Source organism: Capsicum annuum, chromosome 11 (genome assembly GCF_002878395.1).
Source record: "Capsicum annuum cultivar UCD-10X-F1 chromosome 11, UCD10Xv1.1, whole genome shotgun sequence".
NCBI classification, from domain to species: Eukaryota; Viridiplantae; Streptophyta; class Magnoliopsida; order Solanales; family Solanaceae; genus Capsicum; species Capsicum annuum.
This window is the reverse complement of record NC_061121.1, coordinates 37445833-37452221: the sequence shown is the minus strand read 5'-3', so window position 1 is coordinate 37452221 and position 6389 is coordinate 37445833.

Below are 6389 nucleotides of genomic sequence, written 5' to 3'. Positions count from 1 at the left end.
TGAAATAGGGGTTGGTAATCCTATTTCATAAGTTAATGCCTTAGCAGGATTAACTACTTGGAGATTTCGTATTGTTTTTTTGGTGAACACTTTTGATTCGAGAGAACTAAAGTGAATTAGTCCTTGATGGTTGAGAAACACTAGGATTATGTTATTAAATACAATACATTTCTCTGTAAGCATGATGCATGTATGAATTCGTAAAGCCCATAGTTAGAATGTATTGAAAACTACAAGGTGGACATAACCCTAGCTTGCTATTTCTCTGAATTTAAATATTACTACACATATTTCATCTTGTTAAACTGAAACCATTAATTTGTGAACTGAATCAAATCCCTTCGATTTATTTTACGGAAACAAACGATTAAAAGTCAACTAATCTGCATACAACTTAATTAGCACCATATTTCCTATGGGATTTGACCCCAACCTAGTTGGGTTATATATTTGACAACGACCGCTTACTCTTTCGTAAGAGATGTGTAATTTGAGAGTTATCAACATGGAAGGATTGAGTACAGATATTGTATCGCACAAGCTACCAATTGATCTGAAATTCAAACCTGTAAAGTAAAAGTTGTGGAAATTTAAGCAAGATCTAAGTCTAAAAATCAAGGAAGCATTCAATAAGAAAATCCAAGCCAATGTGTTTGAAGTCACAAAATATCCAAAATGTCTAGCCAATATTGTTCCAGTACCAAGAAGGATGGAAAGGTCAGGATTTGTGTCGATTAGAGAGACTTGAATAAAGTCAGTCCTAAAGATTACTTTCTATTACCCAACATCCAAATTCTCATTGACAACTGTGCGAGAAATGAAATATAGTCATTCTGGATTGCTTTGCCGGGTATCATCAAATACTAATTGATGAAAAGATGTACAGAAAACAACTTTTATCACACCTTGGGGTGTTTATCACTGTACGGTAATGCCCTTCGATCCTAAGAATACTAGTGCTACATATATGAGAGCCATGAAAAACATATTTCATCATATGATCCATAAAGAGATTTAAGTGCATGTGGATGATGTGATCATCAATTATCAAAAGAGTATGGACCACTTGGCCCATTTAAGAAAGTTCTTTGGTCGATTGCGAAAGTATAATTTGAAGTTGAATCCTGCTAAGTGTGCTTTTGGGGTACCGACCTGGAAGCTGTTGGGTTTTATAGTTAGTAGAAGGGGCATTGAGCTTGACCCCTCAAAAATTAAGATGATCCAAGAACCGCCTCAGAAGATGAAGAAGAAAGTCATAAGTTTCCTAGAAAGATTGTATTACAGCAGCAGGTTCATAGCCCAGTCAACGATTATTTGCAAACCAATCCTGAAGATGTTAAAAAAAGGTGCAAAAAATGAATGTACTAAGGAATGCCAGCGAGCTTTTGACCGGATGAAGGATTGTCTTTCCAATCCACCAGTACTAGTTCCTCCAATAGAAGAAAAACCTCTGTTGTTGTATTTATCAATCTTAGATAATGTATTTGAATTTTTCTTAGGGAAACATGATGAAACTAAAAAGAAGAAAAGATTAATTTATTACTTGAGTAAGAAGTTCACTCCACATGAGGCTCGTTATATGTTATTGGAAAAAACTTGTTATGCAATAACCTAGGTAGCCCAGAAGTTGAGGCATTACCTGATGTCATATAAAATATATATCATATATAAAATAGATCCTTTGAAGTACATATTCCAAAAGGCCATGCCTACAGGGAAATAGGCCAAATGCTAAATACTATTGAGTGAGTTCGACATTGTATACATGGCTCAAAAGGCGATCAAAGGGCAAGCCCTAGCTGATCATCAGGTAAAGAATCCAGTGGAAGAAGAATATGAGCTAATCCAAAATTATTTATAGATAAATAGATATTGTTCGTAGGGTAAAACATTGCCAAAATATATCAGAGTTGGAGATTGTTATTGTAATACCCCGCATTTTTGGCTAGTCAATGAACTATCGTTCTTACGTGTATAAGTTATTATCCAATTAATTCTCATGTGAATATAAGTTTCATGATCTTTATACTGGTGTGTGGAATGCTCATGAGGTTACAAATGTTCATAGAAATTATTTAGAGCCAAGTTGAGCTAAGATCCTTTGATTCGTCCAAAATTCGATATTTGATTCTACAGTGGTCTGCTTCAAATGTGTATAAAATTTTATATACATGGAATTTTTTAGATAAAGACCCTCCAAATTTTAAATAATTTAATATCTTTCCAACGATACCAATTTTGCCAAAAACGGATATCCGAGCTAAAAGTTATGGCCAATTTCGTGAGAGAGACAGTAGCATCACGTGATTAGCGTGCGATGCATGCCCTATCGCACGCACCCAATTTTCAGGTTCTGTTTTCATATTTTTAAGGGCAAAAAGGTCCTTTACTTCACCCAAGCTCATCCATAATAGATAATTAAAGCCTTAGGGAGCATTATTTGCCCCTTTACTCATAATTTCTCTCCAAACCTCCCTCAAGAACAAAACCTAATCCCCATTGAAGAAATTCAAGCTTTCATTACAGTACCTTCAAGAAAAAACATGAATTTGGTTCACTAATCCAAGAATCTTAAGAAGAAGCTTCAAGAACACCATTAGAGATTCAAAAGTTTAAGATTTTACATTTAATTCATCCTAGGAAATCCAAGATTCAAACTTTCTCATCCAAGATCATCAATTAAGGTATGTGGGATTTCAACTAGGATAATCCTTTCGTCCTTATACCCAAAACTTTTTTTTAACTTATAAATTACTGAATTTTATGTGATTTTTCATGAAATTGAAGTTAGGGTTTATACCCAATTTATATTTTTTGAAGATTATGAGTTTACAAGTGATTGAACATTGAATTGGATGACTATTTTCATGTATTTATTCGCGTAACGCAATTTTTCAGATTTTTGAAAGTGATTTTAAGTATGATATTAAGATTCTTGATCTTATTATTTTGATGGTGTTGAAGTATTTTCAAGAAGCATATTGAGTTGGATGTTTTCCTATGATTTTGAATGTTTATATATGAGTTCTAAATTGGAATTCATACCCCTTCTCACTATTTACAAGATTTTGAGTTTTTGCGAGCTGTTGATGATAAATTTCATGAGTTTGTTTATATTTCTATGGGCACTACTGAAATTTCCAGATTTTAATATGATTTACGAATGTTTATGTTATCAAGCATGAATTTTGAGATGTTTTAGCATGAGTTTGAAGCATGAGCTTTAATCCCTAAGATTGAGTTTTGATATTTCAAGAAGCTTATAATTTTAGAATGATTTGATAAGCAAGATTTGATCTTTTGATCCTAAGCTAAGATAAGGAATCCATATTATTCATAGAGTTCATGGTTTATAGCAAAGAGAAGCGTAATTGGTTTTTATTATAAACTCTTATGCTATTTTAAGATGGATTTTTTAAAAGTTCTGAGCCTAAGTATGAGAGTAGTATTTAGCACCGAGTTGGATATGATTCCAAGGTCTCATGCCCTAGAACTATGTGCCACCATCCGTAGGATTGAGATTTATAGGCTCGAGGTCGAGATAGTGATCACTAAAGTTATAGTTCTATTTCGATGGCAACGGTAGAACAACTCTCTCCAATATGGGTAAGATGTGGGACTCCATGTTAGCTCACATGGTTTATGCCGGTTAGAGTAAACTCCTAATACCAAAGTTACAAAGTTCTAAAGTCCCAAAATTCCATAATCTCAAGTCTTTTAAGTCCTGAAGTTTCAAAAGAAGTCTCCTATTCTCCTCAGGATAAAGGCATAAGCTTTGAGAGTTATTATTTTTAGATCTCTTCAGTTTGCAAGTTTTGAGAAGAAAAAGAGAATATAAATTTTAGAAACTAAGTATAATGACACACGAGATTTACACTATATGTTTCATGATTTATGATTTATGAGATTTATATTTCAGATTTATTCAAGCTATGTGAGTTATTTATATCAGCATACATGATTTCTATAAAGAGTGATGATATTGTTTAACTATTACATACACCCCTATATACTCAGTACATCCTCAAAGTACTGATCCATATATATGTCTATGTGCTACATTATTTTATAATGTAGGTACAAGTTGTAGCGCACATATCATATTCAGTCAGTTCACAGCTTCCAGGCAGTAGGTGATGAGTCCTTTTAATTCAAGGGTATGAGTTAGTTATACAGTTTGAGAAGTATTATAATTTCTTTATTCAGTCGTATTGAGTAGGGATAGTTTGGTGTCATGACCCGACTACCTATAGTCAGTACTTATAGAGGCTTCATAGACAGTCAGTAGTGTTAATATATTTAATTTCAGTTTTGTTTGTAATAGCAGAGTTGTAATATTATAAATCCAAATTTGTACTGATCCATTTCAGAAAAGTTTTATGTTTCCACTGATTTTGTTCAGATTTATGTATTTTATTTAGTTGCTTATAAGTATACCATAAAAGGGATAGTTTGGGAACTTGTGACCCTAAGCATCGTGTGATGTCTCGGGACCCATTTTTGGGGTGTTGAAACTTGTTATTAGAGCATAGAGTTCAAGAGTCCTAGGGGGTCTGTGAAGCCATGTCTAGTAAAGTCTTAAAGAACGGTATAGAGATGCCTGTACTTTTCTTTGATAGGCTACAAGACATTTAGGAAATGTCTTCATTCTTTCAAGTGTCAGATCATACCATAAAAAGGTCCGTTAAGAAGCTTAGGCAGATTCCCCATCTTACTCTATTTAGGCCATATCCGCCTCATTTTCAAGGTACCCAAAATTGTCAAGCTTAATTCTCCATAGATAGTTATAGGGGTTATTAGAAGGCTTGAAAGTATCCCATTAGTGTTTTTGAATTCTGAGATTTAAGTGCTTTATCCTGTTTGTAAAAATCGTGCACTAATCCCAAGTCAGATGTGCTTTCAGATTTCTCCTCAAAATCTGTAATGATAATCTATACTTCTCTACTTATGTACTATTCTTGAGGTAACATGATCGGCAAGTTCTAAGTTCCTCTCCTGATAATGCTCTCAGACTTGCTTGCAAGAAGTTTCAAAAGTTTCACAAAGCGGCTTGAGAGAAGCCTTCTAGTGTGTTATAAGTCCCTCAAATTTAAAGTTATGTCCTCATTCTTATGAGTTGTTCAGTTAAGATAGAGTAAGATGTGTATTCTTAGATCATCAAATATTGCGTGTCAAGTTTCTATCTCTTGTAATCTTGTTATCATTATATGGTTCAAACTAAAAGTCTAGTGAAGCCGTGTTGGAATCTTTCGATTCACTAGCATAGTTGCTTTGTTATTCATCTTATATTCTTGTTCAAAACACAAAATCAAAGTCTAGTGAAGCTGTATGGGGATCTTTCGATTCACTAGCATAGTTACTTTGTTATTCATCTTATTTTCTTGTTCAAAACATAAAATCGAAGTCTAGTGAAGCTATGTGAGGCCTATTTTAATTCACTAGTAACTGGTTGTTGATCTTGTTGTTCTTGTATTGGTTGGAACTGGGGATTTAGAGGTGTAGTGAAAAAAGTGGTAAAGCAGATTTATTGAATATATGTATAGCTGAATCTTTTTCCATAAGATTGAGTTAGTAATGAAGTGATATGTCCTTGTGTTTTAGTTTAGTAGAAGGTAGAGGAGGAGTTATTAGTTAAGGTGAATTGTTGTTTACTTGAAGTATGAAAAGAGTTGCTGACAGTGTTTGTTGTGCAAGAAAAGTATAGGTTATTGATGAAGGTACTTGGTTGATGAGTGTTATTAATTTAGGCTTCCTTGAAGTTACAAAAAAGGGAGTTTAATTAAAACTTATAGAGCTATGAAAGAAGTTAGGTGTATAGATGGGTAAATAGTAATGATGTGTAGAAGGAGAATGTGTTGATAGATTGTAAATAAGATAGTCCATAAGATTATGATCGATTATTATTGTTACAAAGTTTTAGCGGACTAGTGTTTTCAGATGTTTGGCACATAAGAATATTGTATGAAGTTATTGTAATACCCCAGAAAATTTTCTTCGTAATGATTTTCTGAGAAACGTATCGAGTTCTACGCTTTAGAGTGATCCATAAATTTTCTGTATAGTATTTATAAGATGTTGACCTACCATTATGTAGAGTATCGAATAAGCTTTCAAACGATATGTAGATCATCAAAAACGGACACTCGAGCGATGAGTTACGACCATTTCGATCGAACTACGACCATTCCGATCGAACTGTGAACAGTAAAACGTGCAGGAAAAAAAGTACTGAGGCCTGGAGTATTTTTTCTCCAACTTTAAACAATCATAACTCCTTGTACATAATGATCTGGGTGATCTACTATATATCAACGAAAAGCCCTGTTAGTCCTCTTTCCAATGAAATTGGTTTCATCCAATTTGTCTATCAGAGAAAAAAGTTATGGTCG